The sequence below is a fragment of the Tenrec ecaudatus genome, chromosome 13, assembly GCF_050624435.1.
Source record: "Tenrec ecaudatus isolate mTenEca1 chromosome 13, mTenEca1.hap1, whole genome shotgun sequence".
Taxonomy (NCBI): Eukaryota; Metazoa; Chordata; class Mammalia; order Afrosoricida; family Tenrecidae; genus Tenrec; species Tenrec ecaudatus.
Window position 1 is genome coordinate 99,042,227 of NC_134542.1, and position 20,298 is coordinate 99,062,524.

Sequence of the window (20,298 nt, forward strand, 5' to 3'; positions counted from 1 at the left end):
TACGTGGTTGGCATTTCAAAATCACCATTACTAGCTCCTTGGGAGAGGGGCTGGGCTTTCTTATCCCGTAAACAGCTACAGTCTCAGAGAGTCACAGGGCTTGTTATGAGTCAGCATTGACTCTGGCAGTGAGTCTCTTTTGGATGGAAGAATGGAGGGGAAGGTCTTCAAGTGAGAGAGAGTGAAAGAGGAGCAGGACCAAGGCATATTTGGAAGAATTGGGAACGACTGAATTCAATTTTAAAATGTTGAAAATGACATGTCAGTGAGGTTCTCCTGCAAATCTCATTAGGAAGGTGTGTGATTGTCTCCCAGGGGAGTCCTGAAAACCCATTAGGTGGCAAAAATGCTTTAGGTGTTTGGAGTATACTGGTAAATTCCAAAAGGCATGTGGGATGGCAAGACTATCAAATCACATTGCCATTATTTGGCTTTCCTTAATAGTTTGTTCCAGATGAGGAGTATTACATTTATACCAATTTAGTTGAGAAATACAGGAAAAGGCTTGAAGCACTTGTTAAGGAAGATCAGTGACTGCAGACTTCTATAATTCTAACAAGGAAAGATCAGCAGTTTGCTAGAAAATAATCCCAACAATAAGCAATAACAATAACTTTTTCATCAAAAGAAAGATGCTTTTATTAGTGAAATCACACATATTAGAATTTAAGGTCTGGTCCTGGAACTGACTTGATCTTAATCCATTGACAAGTCCCTTAAATAATTTATTGTCTTTAAAACAATAATCACAACCTACCTTGGCAGGATTTTTGGAAGAATTGGTTAAAATAAAGTATGCATAAAGCCTAGAATACATTAGAGAACTAAAAAAAGGGGGGGGCTTAAGTTTCAAAATGGTTTACTCTCTTCTTACAATTAGCTCCTTTAAGTACTACATAGTAGATCTATGTTCCTTTCCATGTATGTTTAATGAATTTAACAAGTATTCTCTTAGCACCTATTGTATATAAGGAATGATGTTACATGTCATTAAGGAAACCCTAAAACTATAAAATATAGCACCTGTACTGAAAGAATTTATATGATAGGCAATAGCAGTCCTACAAAAGTGAAAGCACATAGCAACACAAGGTTATTTATGAAGGTGAAAGAAAAAGATGATAAAGGAAATGGTGGTCTGACCATAACATGACCTCGACACTACAGTTTACATTGCTAACCTCTTTCCTGAATGGGGACAGCATTTGGTGTGTGTATGTGTGTATATATATATATATTATTCTTTAAGTGATTGTTCATATGGAACAAAGTTTAAGAGCCATTTGTGTTAGTCTGGGTACTTTAGAGAAACAAATCCACAGAAATTCATGTAGAAGAGAGAGTTTTATATAAAGCTTAGGGGCGCATTAACAAAACATCCCACCCCAGTGCTGCCCAAGCCCACGAGTCCAACAGTAACCCCTATGTCCAACAAAATCCACAAAGTCCTCCTCCATCTCACAAAATACACACCATGATGCTGACTGCAGGAGAAAAGATGAATCAGTGAATGTGTAAGCATCTCAGTGCTGGCAGGGTTCTCCAAACACCTGCTCCAGCACCCAGGGCTGCACTGGGGTAGGTCTACGTGGCTTCTCCTCAGGGATTTCTTGCAGGAAGTGAGCCTTGCCAGATGAAGCAGGGTATTGGCTAAGGCAGGTGCACCCTGGTGAGACCATCAGAGAACAAGATACCCGAGAACTAGAAAGGTGAGGCTCACTGACCCATTGGTTGGCACAATAAAACTTAACTATCTCATACTATATTTGTCCCTTTATGATTGCCTAACCTTGTTTAGCATAATGTTCTTCATCCATGTCATGAGTTGTTTTGTGGTTTCATCATTGTTTTTTAGGAATGCATAGAATTCCATTGTGTTGTAGTTTCCTTATTCATCCTTATGATGGGGTTTGGGTCTGTTTCCAAATTCTTGATATTGTGAACTGTGCTTTCATGAACATGGGGGTGCAGATGTTTCTTATGTCTCATACAGCTGTAGGATCTATGCCCATCAGAGGTACTGCCAGATCATATGAAAGTTCTATTCCCAGTGGCTTCAAGTAATGCTTTTCACAGTGATGTATATGCTTATAGATCTACCAACAGCATATGAGAGTTCCAGTCTCCAGACAGCCTCCACACAAATGCTAGAGAATTTGTTACCTTAAAGTTTGTTGTTGTTGTTGTTTAACTGGGCTGTCGGTGTTTGTGTGCATAGCTCATCATTATTTTGATTTGCGTCTCTCAATTTTCCACACATTTTTACACATTTGGATGTCATTTTTGGTGGACTGTTTTATGTCCTTTGCTTCCTTTTAAATTAGATTTTTCTTTTTTTAAATTGCAGCACTGCAGATTTGTAGTGTGCTTTTGTAGATTAAGGAGATTAGGCCCTTGCTTGTTATGCCATTGCTAATGATTTTTCCCAATCTGTGAATACTCATTTTACTCTTTTGATGAGCATGTGCCTTATTTTTAATAGATTCAGCCAACCATCTACTTGTGTGTGCTTCCTTATTGTATCTGATAGTGTGTGGATGCCCTGCAATAGGGCCTTCACATTTGTCTCTTTTTACTCATTGATTATCTTTAGAGCACTGGAATTTACATTTAGGTCTCTGTTTCATCTTGAGTCTGTTTTTATATATGGGGTGGGGTAGGGATCCTGTTTCATTCACCTGCAGATGGAGATCCAATTTTACCAGCACCCTTTGTTGAAGAAATTGTCTCTTTCCCATTTAATGCTTTTTGACCCTTTGTTGAATATCAATTGTCTTAAGTTGGATGTACTTATTTATGGGTTTCTATCTTTTCTCATGACCCCTCCACCTATCACCATACCAGTATAAGACTGTTTTGACGGCTCTGGTTTCTAATAGGTTTTGAGTTTAGGTATAGTGAGAGACCTCCTATTTCATTCTTTTTCTTAAAGTGTTTTGTGTTTATCCCGGGCCTCTTTCCTCTCCACATAAAGTTAGTAATTATTTTTTCCATTTACTTAAAGAATAAAGTTGAGATCTAGATTGGAATTCTGTTACATTTATAGGTTGCTTTGAGTAGCATGGCCCTGTGGCAGTGGGTACGATTGAGAGTGTGGATACCCCCCTTTACCTTCACACAGTTATATTAAATTGACACAAAATCTAACCATCATACTATTCTGTATTCAGAAGAGTACAGTAGGTTATGCAGTAGGCTGCAAACAATTCTAACTGGCCCAGATTTCTCAGGAGAAAGATGAGAATTTTTGCTTCCTTAAAGATTTATATTCTCAAAAACCTAAAGGGACAGGTCTACTCTTTCCTATAAGATTACTATAAGCTAGATTCAAATTTATGGCATTGAGCTTTTTGTTTGTTTATTCTACACTGAAAAGCACATTTTCTCATGACATTTATTTTCGTCTTGTCTTCTTGTCGTTTTCATGATCTTTTGCTTTCTTCATATATGATGTTCATGATATCATCTCACAACTCACCTAGTGTACAGTACATCAAATTTCACTAAATCTCTTCCTTAGATGGTCTTTCAATTCAGGTAGGATACACTCAGGGCCATACTTTGGTTCTCATGAAATTGTTTAAATGTTCTTCGGCTTCAACTTGGGAGTGCATACGAATCAGGGATGCTATGTTTTGCAGTTGGCCCCTGGCTTTTTTCTAATGATACTGAGTTTGTCCATCTTTTTTTTCAAAGATGTATTTTTTATTCCTATGTATGCGTCTCACATACACAGTCATCGTTTATATTGTTAAAGAGGGTATTTACAATGAATACATGGTTTATGCTGTAAAAATTCTATCATCTGATCCTTGGAGTCATTTCTATCATCAGATCTATATTATCCAAGCAATGATCCTTCTCATTGTTTTCTTTAAAAAACTTTCACCAGTGTAAAACATGACAAAATAATAATAATTTATAAATTATCAAGGGTTCATGAGGGAGGGGAGAGGGAGGGAGGAGAAAAATGAGGAGCTGATATCAAGGGCTCAAGTAGAAAGCAAACGTTTTGAGAACGATGATGGCAACAAATGTATTAATGTGCTTGACACAATGGATGGATATATGGATTGTGATGAGTTGTATGAGGCCCAATAAAAGGATTAAAAAAACCTTTCACCTTAAAATTTTTTTAATGTTACATATCTTTTTAAGACTACATACTAAAGATGAACCAAAAAAAATGTTGGGTGAAAAATCATTAAGGTCTTGACTATCATACAGCTGAATGGAATGACAAGTCGTTTCCCAGAAGAGGTCTTAATCCCATTAAAAGTTTATTTGAAAATTGCTTAAGCAGTTATCAGGAAAGCACATTTCTTCCCAGAAGGAGGTCATGAATTCAAAAACCTCTCTCAGACCTGGATAGGCACACATTTCCCTTTATATACCTCTTTAATTATTAAACTCATTAATTTTTTCTTTATTTTTATGAAAAAAATTCATTTTCTAAGCTGATGATAGTAGTTCAAAGAACTAGATTGTCCTTTTTATTTTTCTGCTAATTAAACAACTTCAGATGAGTCATTAAGACTCATAAAACCACCTGTAAGATACCTCCTGGGTCCCCCAATAGCACACACATTTATTTGAAGTACATACTCTAGATATGTATTTGTGTATGTATAGATGTTTTTAAAGTATTTATACTGTTTCAACATTAAATGTATACATCAGTGACATTATCATAACGTTCACACAGTACACACATATGTAGGTTCAACATACTAAACATAAATATTAGAAACCACATGTGGGAAGGCGAAATCAAGGGGCAAGGTACCAGGAATGAGATTATCTCTGTTCTTTTATTGATACGTATACCTTGATAGTTCACATAGGCAAATTCTATTACATACCATAGCTCATCATCCCACTCTCACGCTGATTATATAAGGCAAAGTGAATTCCCAAAAATCAGGGATCAGATAGTCAAAGTTCTTCCTTTGCTGACTGCTTATTAAAGATCTAAGATTGTCACATGCTGGCAAAATATTAAAATACATGATAAATGTCAAAATATTCGATAAATAGGAAAGGTTATAATGGGGAAAATATTTGATAAATAGGAAAGGTTATAACTGTATGCAATATACGGGCATTATTTATTAAAGGTACTGAAAAGTACACACAATCAAAATGAACTTTCAGAACTTAATGAACACAGACTAATCTTGCACAATGAGAAGGATCAAGTCTTTGAGGGCTTGATCACCCTTTGAAACATATATATTTCATTTCTATTTTGTTCATTATGACATTTAAAATGTTTGTAGCGCTCAAGGAGTAAGTAGGAATTCATTTAAAGAAGAAAATCTGCTTTTATGGGAATTTTGGGCAGCAATGTTAATGGGAGGACTTCTGTCTTAAAAATAATACATGGAATATATCCTTTTTAAGATGATGCTGTCAGCTGGACATTGGGCCTCCACTCAAGTACACCCTCAATGCAAGAACACTTTATTCTAATACCCTGGCATTCCATGATGCTCACCTTCCCAACATGATCACTGAAGACAAAGTGGGTGCATAAGCAAATGTGGTGAAGAAAGCTGATGGTGCCCAGCTATCATATTTATAGGTTTAGTATTAAGGTTGCAGATGGACATTAGACCTCCACTCAAGTACTCACTCAATGCAAGAACACTTTGTTCTATTAAACTGTCATTCCATGATGCTCACCTTCCTGACATGATCCCCATCAGAAATACCAAAAAGAATTAGCAGCATGTAGAATAACCAATCTTTTTAGAATTCTGGAAACCAGGCAAAGGTTTAAAGCTACTAAGCAAATGTTGCATTAAAAAGGGTGACTTCAAAATTATGGGAAAGCTTTTGTAGTTCCATGTGGCCTACCAGTTCCTTGCTTTGGTCAGGTGTCTTAAAACTACTTGGCATTCCTCGAAAGGGAATTTTGTCCCTCGTTCTAAAGGGAGAAAAGCAGACCTTATTTGTAAATATTGTGTTTGTATGATCTGAAAAGTGCTTTAAGATAATTTGAAAACAAACTCGCCTATTAGCAAGCTCTGGTACCTCACACTGGAATATATGTACCAGTAAAAAACAAGGATAACTCTCTTAAACCCTGCAAGACATGGGAAAAAATGGAGAGTATTATGCTTAGAAAACTCAGTCAACCTTACAAATATAAATATGTAATATCACCATTATTTTTACCATTATTTTTATATCATTTTGGGGGCTCATACAACTCTTATCACAATCCATACATGCATCCATTGTGTCAAGCACATCTGTACATCTGTTGCCATTATCATTCTCAAACCATTTGCTTTCTACTTGAGCCCTTGGCATCAGTTCCTCATTTTGTCCCTCCCTTCCCATTCCCTCCTCCTTCATGGACCCTTGATAATTTATAAATTATTATTATTTTGTCATGTCTTACATGGTCCAACGTCTCCCTTCATCCACTTTTCGGTTGTCCATCCCCCAGGGAGGTTATAGGTAGACCTTGTAATTGGTTACCCTTTACTACCACACCTTCCCTCCACCCTCCAGGTATCTCAGCTCTCACAATGCCCTAAAGGGGTCATCTGTCCTGGATTCCCTGTGCTTCCAGTTGCTATCTGTACTAATCCACATCCTCTGGTCTAGCCAGATTTGTAAGGTAGAATTGGGATCATGATAGTAGATGGGGAGGAAGCATTCAAGAACTAGAGGAAAGCTGTGTGTTTCATCATTGCTACACTGCATCCTGACTGGCTCATGTCCTCCCCGTGACCCCTGTACAAAGGGATGTCCAGTTGCCTACAGATGAGCCTTGGGACCCCAATCTGCACATTCCCTCATTCACAATGATATGATTTTTTGTTCTTTGATGCCTGATACCTACTCTTTTCAACACTTCAGGATCACACAGAAAGTGTGCTTTTTCTATGTGGGCTTTGTTGCTTCTAGGCTAGATGGCCGCTTGTCTGCCTTCAAGCCTTTAAGACCCCAGACAGTATATCTCTCATTAGCTATATCTCTCGATAGCTATATCTCTCGATAGTTGGGTACCATCAGTTATTTGCTTATTCACCCATTTGTCTTCAGTATTTGTATCAGGAAGGTGAGCACACAATTATATGATTTTTTGTTCTGATGCCTGATCCCTTCAACACCTCATGATCGCACAGGCTGGTGTGCTGCTTCCATGTGGGCTTTGTTGCTTCTGAGCTTGATAAAGCTTGTTTACCTTCAAGCCTTTAAGACCCTAGACACTACTATATCTTTTTTTTCTTTTTTAGACGCTATATCTTTTGATAGCCAGGCACCATCAGCTTTCTTCACCACACTTGCGTATGCACACATGTGTCTTTACTGATCGTGTTGGGAAGGTGAGCATCATGGAAGGACAGTTTAATAGAACTAAGTTTTTTTGTATTGAGGGAGTACTTGAGTGGAGGCCCATTGTCGATCTGCTACCTTACTACTAAACCTATAAATAGTTTCGCAGAGATCTATTTCCCCATCATCATATACAAATATATTTACATATGTACATGCCTGTATTTAAACCTCTATAAATGCTTCCTAATTATTTCCTCTATTTTCTTTTACATTCCTCTTGTCGCACTATCGTGCTCAGCCTTCATTTGGGTTTCAGTTATTCCTCTCATTTACATTTCCCTTGATCAAGCCCTACCAGGCCTCTTACACCCTCCTTGCCACTGCTTTTGGATTACTTGGTCCCTTGTCCCTGGGTTGGTTAACACCACTTCCTTTCCCCCACCTCCCCCTCTTCCAAGTACCCCCGGAACCATTGGTCCAATTGTTTTCTCCGCCAGAGTATTTATCCAGCCTATCTTACCTAGATAGACCTACAGAGATAGTAATATGCACATAAAAACAAGACAGCGCCAAACAAAGTGACACAGGAAAACAAAACGACAGCAACAACAGCAAAAACAAAAAAGAAAATCCTGTAAATATTTTCAAGGTCTTTAGGAATGTTTTCTGGTGGAGTCTGATGGGGTGCCACACCCTGGCCCCAGTTTATTTTTGGTATTCCCTCAGGACTTCCTTGCTCTGTTCTCCTTGCTGTTCTGTTTCATGCCCTTACTGTTTTGCCTCAGTATCGTGGGGTCAGATGGGACACAAATCCCACACTGTGTCTCTAGTGTTGTTCCCTGTAGGGTTATGGGTCCGTGAGGGATGTCGTGTTTCATAGTGGGGCTGGACATATGGTCCTCTCTGTGCATTGAATGCTCTGAGCGGGACTATTGTCCTCAAGTCTTGATGGGCCAAGATGTGTTCGACTCCTTTCCTCCCCTTTCATTTGCTTCTGCTTCCATCTGGGTATGGTAGGTCAGTTCCTTACCCCAACAGAAGGTCCATTGTCATTCTCTGTGGCACACACTTCCAGGGTCGGGGGCAGGCTGGTTCTGGTTGGGACCAGCCCTATAGCCTAGGTCTTTTCATGGATTCCTCCACGTGTTACGTGGCCCTCCTGGTGTGGCGCATCATGGAAGGGTCTGTATGCACATTCCAATTCTTTGGAGACACAACCAATACTCTCCCCCTGGGTGGATTAGTGCCCTGTTACCCCCGTGTCATCATCTCAGTTTGTCCCCACCCTCATTCTCCCTCCTCCTTCCCCCTTTCCCGTTGTGTTGGACTCACATGTACCTCCCTGGGTTTGGTCTGCCCTCCCCCTGACTGCCTATGCTTCCACCATGTCTTGTGAGATAAGTATCTATTCTCCTGCTGTGCTGATTGTATTTACCTCAGGGGACTCGTGTTATACCTGTCCTTTGGAGATTGGCTTACCTCGCTAAATATGATTCCTTCCAACCCTTCCCATGAAAGAACGTGCTTCATGTGATTTTCTGAATATCACCATTATTAAAAGAAAAAAGAAGATGAAATGAAGTGTGTACACCAATAGACAAGACTGATGACTGGAAGGAGGTCAAGGGTGGAGGTTGAAACAGAGAGAAGAGAGGGATTGGGTCAGGGGAGGGGCAAAAAAAGGTGGTTTAACAGGGATAGAGAGATGATAGATAGATAGATAGATAGATAGATAGATAGATAGATAGATAGATAGAAAGAAAATAACATTGTTTCGTGAAAAAAAAATTTTAAACCCTCCAAATTTTTTACCTCTAAGATCTAAATATTGGTCTGAGTGCCTACAAAAGAAAGAAAAGAAAAATGGAAGTGGACTTGTAGTCTTTAGTGACATACAAGTACATTTCAAATATATGGAAAGAATTTTTTTTTAAAAAAGGACCGTTCGAAATAGTCCTGGCATAGCCAACAAAAACACAGCAGCATAGTAGGGCACAGATATCAAATCTCGTGTGCTAAAGATTTTTACCCAAGTAGGAAATGGCAAGAGTGTCGCTCCTGCTCAGAGAGAGCACCCTCGATGTTGCGTTGACTGCGTGCTTCCTATTGCCTGCTGCTCTTAGGTGCTGTGGAGTCGATTCTGACTGAGTACTGATTTTGCTGAATCCCAAAGAGTTGGGTATGTCGTATTTTTGTTCTCATTTGCTTCAAAATTTTTTAATTGTATACCTTCTTTCATCTCCTACCCATTTTTAAGCACCGTGCTACTCATTTTTTCACATATATGATTTTTTCCTTTCTCTTCCTATTTTTTGGTTTCTAATTTTTTAGCACAATGGTCTAAGAAAATGAATTGTAAATTCTCAATATTTAAATATTTATTGACTTGGTTGAGCCCCAGCATATGGACTGTGTGCACTGGGGAAAATATATATGTATATTATTCTGAAGTAGAGCGTTTTGTATGTGACTAGGAGATCAAGTTGGTGAATTGTTTTTATTCCTGGGACTTGATTGGACTTCCTTCCCCATTCTCTCTCTTTCCTCAAGAGAGATGTGTTGAAGTGCCCTACTACTACTATTGCTGTACTGCCTGTTTCCTTTTTCAGTTCTATAGGCTTTGATTAATATCTTTTGAGGGTCTTTCATTGGGTGCATAGATGATTTGTATGATTATGTCCTCAAATTCTATTGTCCCTTTAATCACTATGTAATACCCTCTTTGTCTCTCATGATGGATTTTTCCTTGAAACATATCTTATTGGAAATTAATATTATTAAACCTGACATTTGTTAATAGCCATTAGATTGATATATTTTTCCATCCTTTGATTTTTTAATTTGTTTTTGTCATTGTTTCTTGTAAACAGCATATTTCCTTCTATTTTCTTTGTATTTGCCTTCATTTCATATTGATGTGTCTGGTTCCAAATTTCAGCCTTTTAGATTTGTCTTATTTTAAGTATTTTTTTAAGTGTATAGCTTTTGGGCTTGTGAAGTGGATTGATCTCAGGTTTGCCTCTGTTGGTGTTGATTTTACATTCCTAGTAATTTTATCATGCTCCTCTTGGTTTTTAAAAAACCTCCTTGTCTTTTAAAACCTTTTTTATTTTATTCATGTTTGAAGGATAATTTTGCTGGACATAAAAATCTTGCTTGGCAGTTTGGGGTCTTTTTCTTTAAGGGTTTGAGATGTCATTCTGTCATCTTCTTGCCTGTATTGTGTCTGCAAAAAACAAAACCAACAAACAAAGACCCTAGCTTATTTTTAATAGTTTTCCTTGGTAAGTGACTATTCTTTTTTCCCAGCCGCTATGGGTTTTCAGGGTTTTCTCCTTGTCCTTGGTACTGGGAAATGTATGATGTGTTTGATGTTTCCTTTTGATTCTATTGTTTTTGGGGTTTTCTCAGCTTCTTGAAGAGATATTTTCTCCCTTTTTTTTATGCTGTTACAGAAAATTTCTTCCAGGATTTTTCATACTGCTTTCTCTGTGTATTTTTCTTTTTGTTTCTTCTTGTTCCAAAATCCTAATGAAACAGATTTTCCTCCTGAGATCATTCCACATAATTATCAGGCTTCCTACAGATAGATTGGTCATTTTTGTTGATTATTCCTCTTGTAAAATAGAGTCAAGAGATTGGCCTTCAAGCTCATTAATTTGGCCTTTCATTGCTTCAATTATATTAAGCTGGTCTTTAAAAATGTTGTCTAATTCTGTTATCTTAGTAATCACCTTATGAATATTTTTTCTCGTAAAGTTGCTATGTCTTTCCGTACTTCTCTTAATCTCTTATCCTTTGAAGATATCTGATTCATATGACTTTTTTCCTGATAAATTCAAAGCCTTTTTTTCTTCAGAAAGTTCCTTTGGATTTGGGTATGTTCACTTGTTTGTGCAAACCTTCCTTGTTTCATCATGTGGACCAATATTGACTGCTGTCTGCACAGCATCATGTTGTAGCTGTTAGGAGGATGGGTTGTGTGGATACAGTTGACTCCATCAGTTGGTACAAGAGGAATCATAGAAACCACAAAATTAAAAGCACAAGAAAGAAAAAGGAGGAAAAAAGAAGTAATAAAAAATGTTGAAACAAACAAAGCAAAAACGGTTTGGTAATAACTTCCCTCAACCCAGGAGCATTGTAGATGGTATTGGTGAGAGCTTGGGCAAGCCCCCACGAGAAAGGTAGGGCATAAGATGGACCCACGGGCATAGAGAAGCTTGGGTAGGGAGGGTGGCAGCTAGAAGAGGCAGTGCAATGGCTGCTGGAAGGAGGAAAGCAGGGGAGCCCTTGAGTCACCTAAAAGCAAGTCTTCCCTTCCACCTGCCCTCGGGCTCTTGAGTCTGGAGACTTTGGTCCACTTAGCTCTTAAGTTGTTTACCAAGATTCTAGGGAATCTGGCTTTTCTTTTATGTTGATATCCCCCCAATTGTTGTAGAATAATTTTCATGATTAAAAATAGGAAAACTAAAAAAATTGGAAAACTCATTTCTTTAAGGCCATTTCTAATATGTTTATTAGCCCAGTTATTGAAAGTAATTTAAAATAAAACTAACAGGAGACTGGTTACGAATGTGCTAACACGTGTCATGTGCTCATTAGTCTAATAACTTCACAGTCGTTTATGAGAAGCTGTTATCACCACAGCAGTCTCCAATGTCGAGTGCAAACTAGAAAATCCTCCCCCAGAGATGCGATTCTATAAACAGGGACCATACTGACTCATAGTGACCCCATAGACCAGGGAAGAACTGCTCCTGTGAATTTTCTGAGATTGTAACTCCTTACGAGAGCAGAAAGCTTTCTCCCCAGAGTGGCTGGTGGTTTTGAACTTCTGATCTTAGAGTCAGCAGTCCAACAGAACCACTATGCCAACAGAGCCCAGGAAATCACCCCAAATAACAAAGCTAGTTAGCCTTGGATTAAGAATCAATCTACTCATTCTTTCCACTTCCCTACATCACCTTCTTGATGTTTTCCCAACAACCCTCCCCCACCCCCTGCTACCTGGTCACCATTTTGAAACCTCTTCAGATAATAAAAGACAATATTTAAAAGGCACTTGTTTATATGTTTCTTGTATATTTATTTATATGCAAGACAAGTGACAAGAATGTAACAACAGATGTAAAAAAGTGATGTTTTCAAGACACTGTCTTCTGGTTACCCTAAGTATTCTAATAATATAAGAACACAGAAATGGTAGAGTTAGATTACAAGAGTTCTAATATTACAGTGAAAACTCTGTCTGTAGTAATCCAAAACATTTTTCATTGCGACACATATAATAAATTATATGTAAAATACTGACACCTAATGTTAACTTTTAGTATAATTTCAGAGGAGTTTCTAATGTCCCAGAATAAAATATAGGATACTAATATATAGAACAAATGCAAAAATGTCTTCTACTTTTTCCAATATATAGCCAACAAGGGATTTGATTGTATGAAATGTAAATATTCTTCCTAATAATAAAGGTACAAAAAAGTTCATTTACATTTAAAGCTTACATTCAAAGCAAAGGGTACACAAATCAATTGAATATTAATGGCATGATTGTATTGTTACAAACACTTCAACACACTAAAGTTATGCTGCAGGAATTGGTAAACATTTTCTGTAAAGGACAAGAGTGAATATTTTAGATTTTGTGGCGCATAAGTTCTGTTGTAAACATTCTACTGTAATGAGTATGAAAAAACAAAAGCCTAGACAATATATTAAAAAGTTAACATGGCCCTTTGTTCTGCCTCAAACAACACTCTTGTACTTTCATATCTAGCTTCCATAATTCATTGCAATGGCCATACTGAATTCCAATAATATTCATGATTAAGGAGTTTATTAAAGAAGTTAACAGGTTGCAATGCAAATGAGATATGCTCAGGCTACAGATGCTCCATTAGGATATGTTACAAAGTTCCTGTGGGGCTGCTAGTAAACGCCCAAAGGGCATGTAGCTCCACTGGAAGCCTCAGCTCAAAGGCATTCAATTCAAGCTCCATGCATCAGTAAACCCTACGCCTGAGTTAAGGGAACCCAACTCCAGTAACCCATAACTCAAGGCACCCCATAACCCATAACCCTCCGGCACCCCATAACTCAAGCCAGCCCCCTACCCACAAACACCCTACTTTACTTGGTCTGAGCATGGTTACACATTAAACAGCAATCCACGTGGTCGCCAGTTCTAAACCACCACCAGCAGCTCTTCAGAAGAAGGACTTGGCTTTCTGCTTCTGTGAAGTCTCAGAAACCCACAGGGGGTCGCTATAAGTCAACTTTGACAGGATGGCAGTGAGTCACTTCATCCGAGGGCTAAGAGGTCCACCACTCTGGTTTGTGCTCTGGCTCCTGGTGGTGCTGCTGCTGCTTTTCATGTGCCACTCTTCTGTGTCCAGTGTCAAAGCTACCTTCTGTATCCAGGAGGCACGCTGTGTGGTGAACTCAGGATTCAGAGGTTGTGCTGAATCCTGGCTCTTGCTGGTAGTGAGACTGCACACCCCTTCCTGCTGCTCAGAGGGCTCATTTTATACTCAGGATGGTGATCACAAGGAATCCTTTTAGCAGTTACTCACCGGGGAATATCAGTGCCGTTCTCTGCCCTTTCATCCTGATCACACAGGAAAAGATCTCTTGGTGGAGTTACAGAGGCTTTGTTTACAAGAGCTATATTAAATCATTTGCTGCCCCTGCTCTGTTTATTAGGGGAAAATATTTATCAGCACTGCCGTTTGAATTTCACATATGTCTTATGTGCCATGGCATGTTATTTTTCTTTTGGTTTCTTTAAGTATTGGTAAATATGAAATTTTATCTTCTGTTCTTAATCAAGTCAGATGGTGGCAGGGTTTGTCCCTTGGACCACAGGTTTTTCAACTCTGCTGTAATGACTTCTCATGGAAAGGTCTCATGGGGAAACATGGAAGGACATTCCTTTCTCTGTGGCATGAGAGGAGAATAAATAAAAAACTTAGATGTCAAATAATGAATCACAATAATTACCCACTTAGATCCATATTTTCCTAGTAGGCTGCTTGCATTAAGTATATTAGTTACAAAAGACTAAAACCACTTTTTACAACAATAGTAACCGATTAAAATTCTTTTTATGTTTCGTCAACTATCTAGTTTGTAAACAGTAAAAGTCCTTATAGACATGTTTAATAGTTTCTGAACTACTAAATAAGAAATTATACATATTAGATGCCTCTGAAGATTTTTATTTTACAGTTGATGCAAATGCATGTCCAATACTTCGTATTTTATACATTGTAAAAGTTTGGAGAAACGGAACAATGAAAACAAATCAGACTTTCAATGTGCTCCACGTCCGTAGGTCTGGCTAAGGGCATGCACTCTAGAGTACACTGCAAGATGTAGAACTTGACTCTGCCGCTGCACAACTGTCATGTTACCTAGACATGTTCTTAGCCTTTCCTGCTTTCCATAGTTCTAATTTTCACTTAAGGAATACTGTTTCCAATAATCATCATGTCTTAGAGTTTGATCACCAATCTTAAAATGCTTCACACATTCAAATGTGCTAAATTTAAGAGATATGAAGATTAATTCGCCGTGATTCAATATTTAGTTAGCAAAACCAAACAACTCCTTTGCTACATCTTCTCTTTTGATTAATAATGACCCTCTATGGGGCTCCTGAGGCTGTAAATATCTGTGGGAACAGATAGTCTCATCTTTCTCCTGCAGAGCAGTTGACAACCTTGAACTACTGACCTTGTGGTTGACGGTACAATGCTTACCTATCAGCACTACCAGGACTCTTCACAATGTAGATGAACCAAAGTGAAAACAGAGCATAATAAAATGCATACGAACCATTGGGATGATGTCACAGGACCAGAAGTGTTCCTTTCTGTTGTGCAAAAGGTTGCTATGGGTTGGAACCAACTTGATGGCACCTAACCACAAAACAATAAAGCGGAATGATAGTACAGACACCCTCAGGTGCATGAATCCATTGTAGGGTATACTAAGCGGTCCCAAGGAAACTCAGGAAGTCTTCCAGGCAAAATAAGTTTCTGTTGATATTTTTTAAAGGCCCAGGTGGAATAACGGTTAATATGCTCATTTTAATTAGTGGCCTACACTTCTGTACTTATCTCAATAAACTCCCTTCTAGGAGTTTATTTCTTATAGGAGTTTATTTCTCCTATGGAAGAAAGTTGAGGTTTTCTATTCCCATAAATCGTTAGTCTCAGAAACCCCTATGGACATTTCTACTGTCCTATCGGGTTGCTATGAGTAGGTGTTGACTCAGTCAATGGCAGTGGATTCGTTTTCTGTTTAGTGTAGCTACCTATGGAATTTCCAGCATGCTTTTTTGTTATGAAAGTTAAAATTCAACACTGTTATTTCAACAAAGTTAAAATTCAAACAGGTCAAAATCCTGTTTTGTCGTCTTCTTTGGTCTACAGAAAGCCACTCTAAGCAGTTTTGTCCTGGTAAATGTGTTTTGTTGGTAACACTGTATGGATCCATCGACCTGAAGGTCTTCTTGTTTTTGCTGATCCTTTATTATACTAACCATGAGGTCCTTCTCCAGGAAATGATCCCTCCTGATAATAATAATAATAATAATAATAATATCTTCAAAGTATGGAAACCATGCCCTTTAGTAAGCTGTATATCATAAGGGTAGATTTCAAATGCTAGACATTCAAGCAGAATTCAGAAGAGAATGTGCAAGGGGGGATTCCATTGGTGTATTGAGATGAATTTTGATTGAAAGAAGTGAATATCAGAAAGATGTTTAATTATGTTTTATGAATTATACAAAAACATTTGACTTGGTAGATCATTAGAAACCATGGATAGCATTGTGAAGAAAGAAAATTCCAGAATACTCAACTATTCTCATGCAGAACCTGTACATAGACCAAGACATAATAATTGAAACAGAAAAGGGGAAACGGATTGGTTTAATAGCAGAAAAGGTGTTTTCAAGGTGTGGTTTAAAATTAGAAGACGTTATATTTTTTCAACATATTAAATCTTTATGCAGAACAAACAATCCAATAATTTGAACTATAGAAGAAGAAGCATACAGCATCAAAATTAAAGAAAGACTCATTAATGACCTGCCATATGTAAATGACACAATATTGCTTGCTGAAAGCAAAGGGAACTTGAGGTGCATACCGATGAAGATTAAGGAATGGAGCATTTAGTTTGAATTATACCTTAATGTAGGGGTACAAGAACCTCATAACAGGTCAAATAAACAACAGTATGATAAACAGAGGAAATGGGTTAAAGTTGTTAATGGTTTCATCTTACTTGAATTGACAATTAACATCTATGGAAGAAGCATAGAGAAATCAAGTGGCATTTTGCATTGGAGAGATAAGCTGCAAAAACCTATTGTAAAGATTAAAGAGCAAAGAGGTCACCTTAAAAGCTCAGCCCCCAACTTATAGTATTTTCAATTGTCTCCTGTGCTTGCAAAAGCTGAGAAATGAATAAAGAATACTGAAGGAAAATTGATGCAGTTGAAGTATGGTGTTAGCAAAGAATATTGAATCTAGACATTTCTCTTGAAAGAAGCATGGCAAGAAAGTTCCACGGAAACCAGAATGAAAGACTCTGTCACATACTTTGGAAATATTGCCAGGAAGAAACAGTTCCTGGAGAAGAACAGGCTTGATATGATTTCTATCAACTTGTTGGAGCAGGATTTTCAGTGATTTGGCAGCTAATACCTAATAATTCTCATGATGTGATTTAATATATTATAATAACCCCTATAGTGAAACTGCTTTGAGTAGTGCATAAATTTAAAGGACTATCCTCAGAAATGTGGACTGCTTAATGGGTTCTGAAGAAAAGCATGCTTGCCTATTTCCTGAGGCTGGAACTTGCATCTCTCTTGTCCATGCAAGACCTGATTCCTCGGACTGAAACCAATAGCCTGCCATGTTGCCTGCCAATCATGGGAGTCATCGCGAGGCTATCTTATCTACCAACCTTAGATTCGTTTGATTCTGCAGCAATAAGATCGTCATCTTCCTGCCAATTGTGAGTACATCAGCCCACCCAAACCCCACCTTCAGATACACTAGTCAGGAGAAATACCTGATCCATTGGGATTGACCCAGATTTGGATCTCGGCTACAATTATAGAAGCCTCATTCTTGATGTAAACTTACTCTTAATTGTAGAATAGCTAAGGCACATGGAAGAAATGATGAAGTGAAAGGACCGAATGGAAATTTTCAAAGGGCAGCTGCAGAAGAAAAAGTGAAATATTATTTTTTTAATGCAAAGACGTAGAGTCATAAAACTAAAAGGGAGAAGCATACTCAGCATTTCTTAAACTGAGTCAAGAAAAAAACAAGCCTCGAGTTCAATATTGAAAGATTTTATAGGCAAAATATTGAATGCAGGAAGGGCCAAAAGTAACCAGGCAGGGAAAATGAGGAAGACCTTCATCAAGATGAATTGACATGGTGGCTGCTCACTAAGAGAAACTGAGAGGATGGCATGGGCCAGCATTGTTCCATTCTGTTTTACATTCACAGGTTGCTATGAGTCAGAACTGACTGGAAGGCAGCTATGGACAAAACCATTTTTTTTTCTAGAGAAGCCTGTGCAAGGTATTTGTAGGATGAGTGGTTCTAGAGAAACACAATTGTAATGAGGCATTTTCTGAATTGTACTCTGTCTCCAATAGTGCTGATAATTATGTTTCCACAAATAAAGCAGACTCTGGTCATCCATAGCAAGAGCCAGGATTCAGCACAACCTCTGAACCCTGAGTTCACCACACAGCATGACTCCTGGATACAGAAGGTAGCTTTGACACTGGACACAGAAAAGTGGCACATGAAAAGCAGCAGCAGCACCACCAGGAGCCAGAGCACAAACCAGAGTGGTGGACCTCTTAGCCCTCGGATGAAGTGACTCACTGCCATCCTGTCAAAGTTGACTTATAGCGACCCCCTGTGGGTTTCTGAGACTTCACAGAAGCAGAAAGCCAAGTCCTTCTTCTGAAGAGCTGCTGGTGGTGGTTTAGAACTGGCGACCACATGGATTGCTGTTTATTGTGTAACCATGCTCAGACCAAGTAAAGTAGGGTGTTTGTGAGTAGGGGGCTGGCTTGAGTTATGGGGTGCCGGAGGAAGGGGGTTGCTGATGCATGGAGGTGGAATGGATGCTTTCTGACTGATGCTTACTGGAGTTGGGTTCCCTTAACTCGGGCGTAGGGTTTACTGATGCATGGAGCTTGAATTGAATGCCTTTGAGCTGAGGCTTCCAGTGGAGCTACATGCCCTTTGGGCGTTTACTAGCAGCCCCACAGGAACTTTGTAACATATCCTAATGGAGCATCTGTAGCCTGAGCATATCTCATTTGCATTGCAACCTGTTAACTTCTTTAATAAACTCCTTAATCATGAATATTATTGGAATTCAGTATGGCCATTGCAATGAATTACGGAAGCTAGATATGAAAGTACAAGAGTGTTGTTTGAGGCAGAACAAAGGGCCATATTAACTTTTTAATATATTGTCTAAGGCTTTTGTTTTTTCATACTCATTACAGTGGAATGTTTACAACAGAACTTATGCGCCACAAAATCTAAAATATTCACTCTTGTCCTTTACAGAAAATGTTTACCAATTCCTGCAGCATAACTTTTAGTGTGTTGAAGTGTTGATACTTTTAAAATGATTTTGTCAGGATGAGCGGTATAGGGAAGTTGATCCTAATTACAATAGATCAAGTGGTAAATGAATGATAAGTACAGGGGTTCAGGGTCAAAGCTCTAGCACAGTACAAAAGACCTAATTTTCTACTTGAACCCCGAGAGAAAGCTGTATGGCTTGTAATAACATAGCTGAAAAAAACAAACAAACAAAAAAGTTAGCTGATCTTTCCAAAAAACAAAACAAAACTAGAGTCTTATCAAAAGAGTGGCTGCATTACACTGCCAATGAATTTCAAACTTGAAGCTGCGTGAGGTTAAAATGACGACATTGATTGGAAAGAACTGGGGCTGTGCAATTTAGGGTAGAGCTATATGGGCAGATATTCTGGAATATTAGAACAATGGACTGTTACATTTTATTGAATCCCCTCAGCCAGCAATATCACTCCTCCCATTTGAAGACAACTATGTTATCTGTGGCTGATCATCTATTATCAATAAAGATATTACAACTTCCAGCCATATTTGAGAAAATTCACTCTCTGCTCAGACCTTGTTCCTGAAGTCAAGACTGAGAGTGGACAGCACTGAAGCTGCAGCTCAGCAAGTGGGGGCGCATCTGAACAAGAGAAAATGAAGAGAGAAGCAGAGAGTGGAACACACCCTAGCCCACCAAGCCCTGAGGACAATATTCCAGCTCAGAGCAGCCATGGCACAGATGGAATCATAGGACTGGCCACATCACAAGACAGGACAATGTGCCCCCCACTGACACACAGTGCTAAGGGGACAGCACTGGGGACACGGTGTGAGAGGCGTGCCCGATCGGACCCAACCGTACCAGGGTGCGCACTAAGGGTGTACAGCAGAGCAGCAAAGGGAGCAAAGCATGAAGTCCCTAAGGAATGCCGAAGGTGGACTTGGGCGCCAGAGCATGGCACCCCAGCGGACTCAATTGGAAAACACTCATAAAGGTCAACGGACAGACCTGGAACCACTTGAGGGCTTTTCAGTTTTTGCTGTTGGTTTTTCTTTTTCTCTTTATTTATTTGTTTGTTTATCTTGTTGTATTCGCTGTTGTTGATTTATTTTTTGTCTCCTTTTTTATTACATTTTTCACATATGTAAAGAAGTGCTTTGTTTTGTACATTCTATTGTGTCTGCAAGTCTATCTGGAAAAGACAGGCATGATAAAAAATCTGGAGGAGAGAACAATGGGACCAAGAGTTCTGGGGCCACGGGAGAGGGAGAGATGGGGGAAAAGAAGGGGAGTGCCAACAAACCCAGGGACAAAGGAAGATTAAGTGATATAAAATTGATGGTG